Source organism: Pinus tabuliformis, chromosome 8 (assembly GCF_031772625.1).
Source record: "Pinus tabuliformis cultivar Carrire ecotype Pingquan chromosome 8, CPIR1, whole genome shotgun sequence".
Classification (NCBI taxonomy): domain Eukaryota; kingdom Viridiplantae; phylum Streptophyta; class Pinopsida; order Pinales; family Pinaceae; genus Pinus; species Pinus tabuliformis.
In genome coordinates, this window is record NC_142294.1 from 2078775770 (window position 1) to 2078789578 (window position 13809).

Sequence of the window (13809 nt, forward strand, 5' to 3'; positions counted from 1 at the left end):
ACATGAGGCACACTATCCTCATGTTTAATCCCACTACTCTAGATGAGGTATCTGTTCAGGCTATGCATCTAGAAGCTAGAGGAAAGAATGGGAACCCAGAAGTTGGGGGATCATCCCAACCCACTGCAATCAAGAATAAGGAGAAGAGAAAACATAAATGGAAAGAGAGGAAGACAAACACTGTACAGAAGAGCAAGTCCTCATGTACTCACTGTAAGAAGGAGGGGCATGATGATGAACAATGTTGGATCCTGCATCCGGAGCTAGGACCTAAGATGTTTGAGGGCAAGAAGAAGAAGACTGCTGCAGCTATTCAGAAATATTTGGGGTTAGACTCAAGAGACGAAAAAAAACCATTGCAGCCATAGGTATAAGAGGTTGTCTACTTTAGAAAATGCAGAGATCAAGAAGCAGGTGCAGGAATTGCTTGAGAAAGGGTTTATCAGACCTAGCACATCACCATGTGGATCTCCAATCATTTTGGTGAAAAAGAAAGATGGCTCGTGGAGAATGTGCATTGATTACCGGGAATTGAACAAGATAACAATAAAAAATCATTATCCTCTTCCTCACATAGATGATTTGTTAGATCAATTGAAGGAAGCTGTTTGCTTTTCCAAGTTAGACTTGCATAGTGGATATAATCAGGTTAGAGTTGCAGAACAAGATGCATGGAAGATGACTTTCAAAACAAAGCAGGGATTGTATGAGTGGCTAGTTATGCCTTTTGGCTTAACTAATGCTCTTGCTACTTTCACGAGAATGATGAATGATGTCCTCAGATATTTTCTTGATGATTTTTTTATTGTATATCTGGATGACATTCTTATATTTAGCAAAACATGGGAAGAACACTTAAAGCATGTTAAGTAGACATTAGATGTTTTGAAAAGAGAAAAACTTTATGTTAAACTCTCAAAATGTGAATTTGGCAAAACATCCTTGAATTATTTGGGTCACATAGTAGGGGGTGGTAAATTTAAGATATATCCCTCTATGGTTGCTGTCATTGTAAACTAGCCTAAACCTAGGTCTGCCATAGAAGTTAGAAGCTTCTTAGGAGCAACACAATATTGGAGAAAGTTTATTTCTAATTTTTTCTTAATTGTTGCTTCCTTACATGCTTTAACAGGATTGAACAAGGTGTTCCAGTGGGGAGGCAAACAACAGAAAGCCTTTGACACCTTGAAAGAAAAGATTAGTACAACACCTGTACTAGCACTACCCGATCTTCAAAGGCTATTTGAGATCCAAACAGATGCCAGTGACTATGCCATGAGAGCAGTTTTGATATAGCATGGTAAACCCATATGTTATCATTCTGACACGTTTAACTCTACAGTAGTTAACTATCCCACATATGATACGGAATTGTATGCATTAGTACAGAGTGTGAAAAAGTGGAAACATTACTTAACGGGCAAAGAAACAGTGATACATGGCGATCATCAACCACTTCAATATCTACACTCCCAAACTACGTCGTAACAATCATGACACTACAGATGGATGGGGTTCCTATAGCAGTTTCATTTAGTCATCAAATATAAAAAGGGCATACATAATAAAGTTGCAGATATGTTATCTAGACCCATTATAAATGCATCTACTATACTTAAGCATAATTTTGTATTGCATGAGAGCTACATTGAACAATATGCTCAAGATATAGACTTTAAAGATGTATATTCAACTTTAAGTCAAGGCAAACGAGTAGAAGAATTGGATTATCACATTAAGGACCAACTCTTGTATCATTTTGGGAAGTTATGCATTCCACAAACTGAAAGAGTAAAGATAATACGAGAGGCACACACTTCTCTAATATCAGGTCACTTTGGGGTAAGTAAAACAGTTGCACAGCTGCAAAGATTTTGTTATTGGCCAAAAATGAATGAGACAGTTTCTAGATATGTAAGAGGGTGTACTATGTGTGCTAAAAGCAAGCCCAACAATATGAAACTAGGCTTGTACACTCCATTTCCAGTTCCTTCTCATTCTTGGGAAAGTGTTTCCATGGACTTTGTTGGAGGACTGCCTAAATCTAGGAAAGGTCATGATTATCTGTATGTTGTTGTGGATAGGTTCAACAAAATGTGTATTTTGATACCTTGTAATAAACAGATTACAGCTGAACAAACTACAAACTTATTCTTTTAGCATGTATGGGTTCATTTTGGATTACCCATTTCCATTATATCTGATTGAGACACCCGATTTGTGGGGAAGTTTTGGTCAAGTCCGTGGGAACTGATGGGCACCAAACTAAAGAAAAGCACAACTTTCCATCCACAAACCGATGGCCAGATAGAAGTAGTCAACAGTACAATGATCTAGTTGCTCAGGGGATATTGCAGAAAGCATCCCAAGCTTTGGGATGAACATTTGTGTTATGTGCAGCATGCTTACAACTGAGCCAAACATTCTTTCACACAGAGATCTCCTTTTGAGACCTGTTTTGGTTTCACACCAAGGTCTCCCTTGGATTTTGTCTTTGGTAAGGACACAATAGTTGATGGACATAGTGATGTGGACAAGGCAGCTAGGTTCATTGAACAAATCCAATAGATCCATCAAGTGGTACAGGAACAGCTGGAAAGGAGCTAGGCCAAATACAAGGCAAAGCATGACAAGCATTGGATGGAGCATAGTTTCCAAGTTGGTGATCAAGTCTGGCTGTATATCAGCAAAGACAGGATGCAAGGTGAAGGTAAAAAGATAAAACCAATAAGGTATGGACCTTTCAGGATCCTTGAGAAAATTGGTGAGAATGCATTTTGCGTTGATTTACCAGCTTACATGCACATCTACTCAGTCATTAATGCGGATAGCTTGAGATTATTTGAACCTTCGTTAATTGAATATCCTGAAGAGTAGAGTCAATTTCCTTCTATTGATGACCTATTACCTGAATATCTTAATGAATTGCAAGAAGACACAGTTCTGGACAGGAAGGTGAAAACGACGAGCAGGGGAGATGTTAAGTACCTCAGAATTGGACTCAAGGGTTCAAAGCCAAGCAGATCAAAATGGATATGATTGGACAGGTGAGAAAGTTGTATCCTCACTTAGGTGATGCTTGAAAACCAAATTTTGGTGGTCCAAAAGCTTTTTCCGTGGGAAGGTCGTGATCTGAATTGGATCCTCAAACAATTCCAGGATTGGTCAGAATGAATGACAGACTTCAAGAAATCTTATAGCTATCAGAAATAACCTATGAATAATGGAAATTTGTAGCCAACATGGAACAATGAGGACCTTCGGTCAAAGCGCGCTGACCGTTGGCCCATGGAGACCATGCACGACACAAAAATTGTAATTGGGAAGCTTAGATCCAGAAATGGAGGTTGTTTCTGATAGTTGGGCAAAACCCTCGAGAAGGAAAAGCCCCGATCGCTCGGTCACAAGGAAAATAGGAAAACCATGGGAAAGTGCTAAAACCGGCAAGGCAGGTCCCGCGCTCAAAACTCGTAGAATATCGGAGGCATTTCATGAAAAGTTATTGAAAATTAAAAGATATTGTACCTAAGGATTGTAGCCATTGGACTCCTAGTACAACAACAACACCACCAATTGGAATGGAAAGCATTGGGCTATTCAATACATAATCTCCCATGGATAACTTGCTATTATGGTACTTTCCAGAGCAATTTATGGTTCCTCCACTTGCAACCATCACTTTCAACTCTAGTGTTGGATATAGGAAGCAATTCAATTCCTCTGCTATCTTACAATGAATAAAATTATGGGTACTTCCCAAATCAATCAACACTATTACCTTTTTCTTCTCGCTATGTCCTTCTATCTTGATAGTTTGAGGAGTGGTAATTCCAGCTAATGCATTACAAGATAAGGTCGGATTCATTTCTTCTTTATCTAAGGTTTGTTCCTAGATTATATCCTCTTCTTTTGAAATTTCTTGTTCCTTTTCTTCTTCATCTTCAAAATCAATGTAGAATAATTTCTTCTTAGCACACTTATGACCTTTAGTGTATTTGCTATCACAACTGTAACAAATCCCTTTTGCTCTTTTTTCTTCCAATTGTTTTGGTGTCAACCTTGTAGGTTGTGGAAGGCTAGGGGCAGCAACATTTCCATCTTTATAGTTGTGAGGGGTAGGCTTCCTGGTTGCCATAATTTTGCTTTCCATTTTTCTTGCTAACTTAAATGCCTTCTCCAATGAATCAGGTTCCCAAAGGTGAACCTCACGTTGGATATTATCCTTTAAAGTCCCTATGAACACATCAATCTTATGCTCCTCTGGAATATCTTTTACCCTTATGTTCAATTTTTGGAAGTCCTTAATGTGCTCCATCATTGAACCCTTTTGTTTGAGATTTATCAATTGGCTAAAAAAGGTGTTACTTTTTGTATCCTCATAATGTGCTATCATTTCTTCCGTAAAAATTTCCCAAGTGACAATTTGTTTACGAGAGCAAAGCCATCGATACCATACAAACTAGTTTGGTTCCAAATATAAAGTTGTAATACGTACATTTTGTGTGTTTTGCACATTATGGAGTTCAAAAAATTGCTCCATCTGTAGTATCCATGTTCCGGGATCCTTGCCATCAAACTTCCTCATAGCAATTTTTGGAACATGGTGGGTCTTCAATCCAACATTAGAGTCTATGAAATCATGATTAACATTTATTTTGTTCTCATCATGAGTTTCCTTTACTACCCTTTCACTATTAGTGACCATTTCTTGTAGCAACTTATTCAAATTTATCTTTAATTCTTCCATCTTATCATCCATGCTATTCATCTTAGCTTCCATCTTAGTGTCCATGCCATCCATCTTAGCTTCCATGCCATCCATCTTAGTTTCCACGCCGTCCATCTTAGTTTCCAAGTCATTCATATTAGCTTCTACGCCTTTCTTTAAATCATCCATCTTATCTTCTACGTCTTTCTTTAAACCATCCATCTTATTTTCTATTACCTTTTGTGTGAGTGAAATTTGTTGCACTTGGTTTCATAATATTGATATATCATGTTGCATTTCTTCCTCTTCTTCATGAGTCATGCTAGAGCTTTCAAGTTTCTTACTAGGTGTTTCCATTTTCTTTCTTCGGAGCATTAATTACCAATAATAATGCTTCACTATGCCCCTTGAATTCCTTAAAAATAATTTTTCAAACCAAGCTTATGTAAAAATTTTAAAAATACACACCTTTTTTCACTTGTAGGAGCTGGAAATTGAATCTGATGTACCTCTGTAATTTTAGATTTCCCAGTTCAGAAATCATGACCTGTAGTAGCCCTCTGCGTCCTCTTTCCAATGCCACCAGTTTGATCAAAATTGGATTCTCCAAGGAAGAGTTATTCCAAATCTCCCAAGGTGACCTGATTATAGACTAGTTTAGTAGAGAAAACTTGTACGATGTGCCATGTGTCACTGTTTCAACCTTAGTATCTGGGACTGATATACAAAAAACTATAGGTCATCCTAGTTCTGAAACTTCTTATGATATTTCAATCTGATGCTCAAAAAAAAAGTTATGATGATTTTCCCCAGGTCACCTATTTGGAATGTAATTCGGGAGTCTGCAAAAACGCCAACTTCCTCAGATCATATCTCCACAAATATAGTGAGAAAAGCTCTGAAATTTGGACCCAAAGTTCAGAACTATTTTGGCCCAAATGAGTTTTTTTTAGCTTCTGAAACATTGTAGAAAAAACAATTATAGCGAAAATGGAACGATGACCTGTTTGGAGCAGCGAAACCCTAGAATCCAAAGCTCTAATACCAAATGTTATGAAACCAGCTCACAAAAAGATAGAAAAGATAGATCAACGCCTTAGAAATAAGCCTCTTCGAGGTGGCAACGTCCTCTACATTACACAAATGAACAATTCTTAGATGATTCAAATGACAAAACCTCCTTTCTATATATAGGAGTCTACGGGGTCACAATATAACCAAGCCGACCTAACAATAATAATATAAAGGCACAAAAATAACAATAGAGGGATTCTATGGGGCACAATAATAACAATATGGGGACAATAGGGGCACAATAATAACAATCAGGATATAACAACAATAGTAATGGGGGGATCACTAATATTATAGGGGCCTAACATATTGTTGTCCTTTTCTTTTTCACATAACTTATCGTCAATCCAAAGCGTCCTATCTCTTATTCATAACTATCGTTACACACTTCACTCTCATTATAACCATACATCTTGCCATCCTATCATTGATATGCATACTCTGCTTAATTTACTGTAATATTGTTCATTCCCTTGCCTTTCCGTTAGAACAACACTTTCCCTGTCTACTCGGTCGTAGGCAACCTCTCTTTTTAAGGAGGGGGAAGGATTTCCATTATGCCTTTGAATGCGCTATATTTATTCTGCTTATTGAACTTGATATGCTGCTATGATATCCCATGATCAAATGGCATGTGGTAGTATGATAGTCTGAGAAGTAATATTATTAATTATCATGGACATTTCGCTTGACATTATGGAATTTAGTTGTTACGTCCACTTGTTTTTCCATCTTTTACCAAGGCAATTGTTTTTCTCTGTTGTGTTCTTCTACTATGTTAATCTTTGAAATTGTAGGGCGAATATTGGAAGATCTGAGCATTATGGGTGGAAAATCAGTTCGTCGAGAACCCTTAGTGTTGGAGATTTCTAATAGAGCCAAGGAAATTTTGGTGCATGCAGGATGGATATCATATTCCACCAGACTTCTGGCCCCTAGCGAAGAAATCGCTATCGAGTTTTTACAACACTTACGGAATGGGAAGTGCACAGTAAAAGGCATAAGAATAACAATATCAAATGTCGTGATAGCTGAAGTTTCTAGTTTGTCGGCAGAAGGAGCAGTATGGCCTAAAAAGCACATAATGTTGCATGACATGGTGGATATTTTCAGAGACGCGGGGGAGGAATTAACATGAAAATTTAAGGTCATTCAACTGTCCTCTCTGGGAGAACCATGGCATGAATTTCCAAGTGTTTTCCAGAAGTACATCACTTGTGATGGTCAACGGGATGTGGTAAAACCATGACAACTTAAAGTCTTAGCCATTTTAAAGCAGAAGCTTACTGTTCATTTACCATTTTTCTTAAATTCATTATTGCATGACACAGCTGATAGAATAAGACGGGCTAGACATCATGAGACTGTAGTTAGTCATCATGGTTTGATCAGACTGATTGTTAGTCACAGTCTTGCCCAACAAAATTTAATTTGGGACAATTTTATAGCACCGCTAGAGATAGGGACAAACCTTGTAGTCCAAACCCTTGCAACTGTGGAAATTGAACAACAGAACCTTGTTCCAAAGAGGAAACAAACTACTCATACAGTAATAGGACCCCATAAGCACAGGCGTTCAGCGAGGCTAAATCCAGTTCAGAGGACTTTTGTAGATCCTCAGGGTAGCGCCAAACATCCGACAGAACCATCTAACCCAATTATTATGTAGGAATCTGAACCAGAACCAAAGGAAGAAGGCAATTCTAAACAGGAGCAGGAACCCAATTCTAAACCAGAATAGGGGGAAGAACCTAATTCTGAATCAGAACCCGAGGAAGAATGAAATTTTGACCCAGAACAAGGGGAAACATGACATTTTGTTCAAAATGATGATGAACCAGAAAATGAAGCAAGGCCTCCTCAAACACCACCTATGAGCCCCCAAGATGATTTCTTGCAGGACTTTGAGGAAGGGATGGCCCAGGTTCTTGCAAATTTGAATGCATATATGCAACCTAGAGGATCACTTGACCAGAATCTAAACAAAGCTCAATCCTCAGAAGATTCTAGTCACACAAAAATTTTTCCTTCCCCAGAAGCTGCACACCGGGAAGAGGAAGTGGACACATAAGTAATGCATGAATCTGATAACTAGTCAAGTGACACGGTTATATTGGAACATAGCCAAGACGAGCACCAGGAACCTTTAGATACAGAGGGTATTGATAAACATGTTTCTATAAAGGATGCTCCTCAGAAGAAGTGAGTAGCCGAAACAAAGTTAAGGAAGCTGAGAAAGAAATACAGAAAGCTCCAGAAGATAGTTAAGTGGCTATGTCGGAAATTGAAAGAGACTACAAATAGGGAAGCTCAGAGAACTACTACTGAGTTAGTCACTGTTGCCACATAAACAAAAATATGTGAAGGTAGGGAAATAGGAACCCAGACCGAATCTATTTCTACTCAGACAATGGTCACACAAACAAGATTTCACATAGAGTTGATAGATAAGTCTACTCAGACCAAGGGTTTACCCTCTCACAATAAAAGCACCCAGACAGAAGAAATAATCAATAATGCTCCATCATGCAGTGAGCATATTCTTTCAGAGTTACAAGAGGAGCTGGCACAAGCCCAACTTGCTTTAGAGAAAAATATGAAGGAGACAATTCCTCTGCAAAAGTATCAAGAGTTGCAAAGGCAATGCAGAGAATTGACCATAATTGAGAATGAAACTTTTGATAAGTTCAGGCAAGAGGAAGAAAAGGAAAGGAAAGTAAAAGCCAAGCTAGATAAGGTCGTGGGCCAGATCAATGTTATTTGCTCTTTATACTCTGATGTCTTATCTTACAGGTCTCCTGCCACAAATTATGCTATGTTTTTATTAGAAAGATATTTGTTGTTGAAGATTAAAGTTGTTAAGGCTGGCAAGTCAATTGAATTGAAGACAACTGATGAATTCATAAATTATTGTAAGGAGCATGGGATAAAAGTCCAACGTCTCCTCTGTGAATTTTATTTGCACAATTTTGTATTAGAAGGGGAGGTGGATAATAATCCTAGCCCTTTTGTTGGGGATATTCAGTTCCAGGCCTTTATTTCTTTTGCAGCAAACCAACTCAAGTGGTCTAAGGCTTATAACACCTTTCAAAGAAAAGAACATGGACTGGATTTGTGGGTAAGGAGTGAACCTACACACCCCTTGCAACTTTTTGTTAGACACAAAAGGCTCATGACACAGGAGGGTGTAACTAAGATTCTAGGGCCTATACATAAAGAAATCGTGCAAACAGGAAGGGAATATTTCTTATCCATTTAGGAAAGATCCTTGCTTGCATCCAAACAGAGATGGACAGTCTCAACCAATAGTGTCAAGGACAGAGAACCGTTTAATTACAGGAATTTTAAAGCTTCTACAGGTTGTTTTGTCACTTATAGCAATATTATCTTGAGGGAAGGACCATATTGGCTAGGATGTCGATTTAGGAGTCCTATTATTTGGTACCCACTTGAAGGATACCGTTCTGATTATGAGTTTCCTAAAGGTCATGAAGGGATAGCCTTTGCAGATTTAATACAAAAGCATGGTTTTAGGTTAGATACAGAAAAATTCTTTCTTGCTTACTCTTTAACTGCATTACATAATAACTACTTATGTTCACGAGGACATGAAACAAGGTAAGCAGGGGAATATGTTGGGCCGTGAAATAGGTATAAATTTACCCTTGATTACACTATCTTTTTCCTCCTTTTTATGCATTTGTGCCATGATGTAATAAGGTTTTGATAAGATTTCGATAGAAAATGAATGAAACTACTTTTGATGCGATTGGTTGTCAAAACTAACTTTCGTTGCTTTTTATGTAGAAATTAGTGAATGGAATAGTTGTTTTTCAAACTATTGAACAACAAAGGCTAAACAAAGAAAATAGCGCGCGTCTTGTGTAGTCAAATCAAGAAGTGAATTAGGAGGATCAACGCAAGATAGAAGATTGTCTGATAATAGCATTTAGTTGTGAATTCCTTAGGATCTCCTGATCCTAAGGAATCGCATTTATCTCTTTTCCTCTTTGACTATAAGAGGGGAAAGACGAATAGAATAGGGGACTTAACTTTTCGCCTTTTTACTTCAGTTGTAATTTTAATATACAAAGTATTATTCTGAAGGATACATCGTGTTGTAATGAAATTTGGATTTGATGAATAATATATAATTCACATTGTTGTTCATTCGTGATATTTTGAAGTAATAAAGTAGTAATCACTGGTGGCTTGGGCCCATTCACTAGTGGATTTCACTGATATTCCCGGTTTTATAGTTTACCTTTCTTTTACGGAAAGTTTAATTACTCTGTTTTATAGCTTTGCGATTGATTTACTTTCACTAGTGTTGAGTTTGTGTATTCACTGCATTAATTCTTATTTATGTTGATTGGCTTCATTTATTTATGTTGTGGATTGATTTGATTATTAGATAAGAATCATTTCTTGTTAATTGAAAGCTAGAGTTTTATTGATTATATCAGGTGTATTACTTTTATGCATAAGTCTAGATTTAGCTGAAAGAGCTCTGTTATTGTTATAGTGCACTTGGTTGATGTAATTGCAGTTAGATTAAGATTGAATTTGGTTTTGATTAAGATTGAGTTTTGATGTTTGAATAAGTTAATTTCCTTGAAGTTACAAGTTGGTAGTTTATGGTTTGATCCGTTTACTCTTGTATTGAAATCAATAAGTTATTTTAAAGCATTACTCTTTGTAGATTCAACGATTTACATCACTTGCACATATTGTGTACACTCTTGAAACAAAAAGACTTACCCAGGTTGATAATTAATGTGAGGCATTTAAGAGTTCTAAAAGACACCTTATTTGCACCCAACAAATATAATTTAAGTGAACTCTTCAAATATTGTGAATCCCGTAGAATTTTCCAATAATACATGGTACCACATACTCGACAATAGAATGGAGTAGCTAAAAGGAAGAATAGAAACCCAGTAGAATGTGCACGGAGCATGTTAAAAGGTAAAATCCTTATCAATGTCTTTTGCATTGAAGCTGTTAGAAATATTGTTTATTTGAAATATAGAGGTCCAACTAAAATTTTAGATCATAAGATTCCTTTTGAAGCCCTTTATAGTTATAAACCAATAGTAAGCCATGTAATAATATTTGGAAGAAAAACACTTTCTCATGTTCAGAAAGGAGATAGGAGAAAACTTGATGCAAAAGCTATCAAGTGTATTTTTTTTGGTTATTGTTATGATCCCTACACACAATTTTTTTACAAGTTATTTCATGAGCACGTAGATGAATGCCATGAGGAGGAAAATTATGATGCATGGCATATTCCTTGTCATTATGATGACATCAAAGAGGAAGAAGATGATAAGTAGGAACAAAAAGACGAAGAATAATTCAATGATATGGACACCTCTAATAGTCACAACACACCAAGAGAAAGGGAAGATTCACTACAAAGAAGGAGAATAGATGAAAGCATTGAAGCACCAAGGAGGTCATCATTCCAAACTTAACCACCACTAAGGAATAAATACTATGCCTTGATGGAAAAAGTAATGAATGCCATAGAACCTTTGAATTTCAAACAAGCTGATGAACATAAATAATGGAGAGATGCAATGAAGGAAGAATATGAGTCCATAATTAAAAATGATACTTGGGAATTAACAAAATTGCTTGAAAATAAAATACCCATAGGATCCAAATGGTTGTTCAAACCCAAATTTAATATTTGATGAAAGTAAAGATAAATATAAATTCAAGTTAGTTGCAAAATGTTACTCATAGAAAGAGGGAATTGATTATGAAGAAACTTTTGCACTTGTAGCTAAGTTGAACACAATGAAATTAATAATTGCATTAGCTACAAAATATAAATTGAAACTACATCAGATAGACGTTAAATATTCTTTTTTGAATGAGAAACTAAAATAAGAAGTATATCTTGTTTAACTAGAAGGATTTGTAAAGAAGGGTCAAGAACTTCGTATTTTTAAATTAAAGAAAGCTTTATAAGGGTTGAAACAAGAACTAATATCTTGGTATGTGAAGATTGACTCTTTCTTTTTTAGAAAGGATTTATGAAAAATAAGGGTGTCCCTAAATTGTATATAAATTCATATCAAAAAGGGCATATTGCTATGATTTCTCTATATGTTGATGATTTTATTATAACATGCAATTTTTCTAAGTTAATTGAGGAAGTTAAAAGACAATTGTCATAGGTTTTTGAAATGAAACACTTTGGTGAATTTCATTATTGCTTAGGCCTTGAAATATGGAGAGAAGTCAGCCATACGGTGGTTACATAGAGAAAATATACAAGAGATCTACTCAAAAGGATCAAAATGGATCATTGTATAGAAGTATCAATAAATTTAGAACAAAATGTCAAACTCTATAGTGATGATGGGACAAGAAAGGTGAATTGTACAATGTATTGTAAGCTGGTGGGAAGTCTAAAGTATCTCACTAGAACCAACATATCATGTTCAGTTAGCATCATAAGTAAGTTCATATCCAAGCCTCTTTAAAGCCATTGGAAAACAACAAAGTGAGTCCTTTGATATCTGAAAGGGATTATTAATTTTGGTATTAAATATATTGATGATCTTGATGTTGATTTGGCAGGGCATTTTGATTCAGATTGGGCCGAAAATCGTGATAAAAAAAATATCAACCCCAGGATATGCACTCAACCTTGGATATAGGAACTTGGTATGGAGAAGCAAGAAACATTAAACTATTTATTTGTCTTCAATTGAAGATTAGTACAAATATTTTTGCAGTGCTACTTGTGAACCTATTTGGTTGAGGTGAGTTGTTGAAGATGTGGGAGAAGAACAAAAATGCCAACAGTTATCAAATGTGATAATCAAATCTCTATCAAACTCGTTAGCATTCTTGTATACCATGCAAGATAAAACACATTGAGACTCACTATCATTTTGCTAGGGAAAAGATGCAATCTAAGGAATTCGATTTAGTTTATTGTAGTACCAACGAAAATGTCACTGGCATCTTTACAAATCTTCTTGAAAAGGAAAAAATTGTAATTTATAAGAATTAGTTAGGTAAGAATTAATTGATAAAGAACACATTTCTCTATTAACTATGAATGTCAGAATAATGGAAAATTCTAAAATATTCTATTATTAAGAATTATTATGATGTTTTGTTAAAATTTTATTATATTAAATAATTCTAAGATTGATTGTTATGTTCTCTAATAATTTCTAATAATGATTGAGTAACCTTAAATAATTCTAAAATATTCTATTATTAAGAATTATTATGTTTTGTTAAAATTTTATTATATTAAATAATTCTAAGATTGATTGTTATGTTCTCTAATAATTGCTAATAATGATTAACCTTAGAATTATTTAAGTAATACTTGAATTTAATAACCTTTAAAATTATTCAAGTGATACTTGGGTTGCATAACCTTTATTCATATCCAAGTTTTTAAATGCCAATTACAACCACCTAGATGTTTACCAATAGACATACCGCATGCACAAGTTCTTTGTTAGTCGAACAATGAAAATCAAAACCATTGATATGGCATCAACAATATCATTTATAAATTGCTTCAGATGCCCACTTGATTACGGAAGATTATAGAAAAAGAATAATGGTCATTGGATCAAATTTTCAGATGCCCACTTGATTACGGAAGATTATCGAAAACGAATAATGGTCATTGGATCAAATTTTCAGATGCCCACTTGATTACGGAAGATTATAGAAAACGGACAATGTTCATTGGATCAAATTTTGAGGTGTTGTTTTATTCAGCGTATAATTTGGTGTGGATAGTAAGTATTTTGGAGGTTGTTTTAGTGTGAATTTTTTTTGGAAGTTTTTTGGTTGGTTTTTTTAGTTTAATTTTTCTAAAATTTGACAGAAATTTATTGAAATCACAAGTTTTATGGGTAACCTTTACATAATCTAAATGCTCTAGGGTTTTTGAGAGTGCTGAATCCATATATATAATAAAAAAACTAGATTAAATAACATAGATCAAAATTTCACTTCAATTTTTTCAACTAGATACT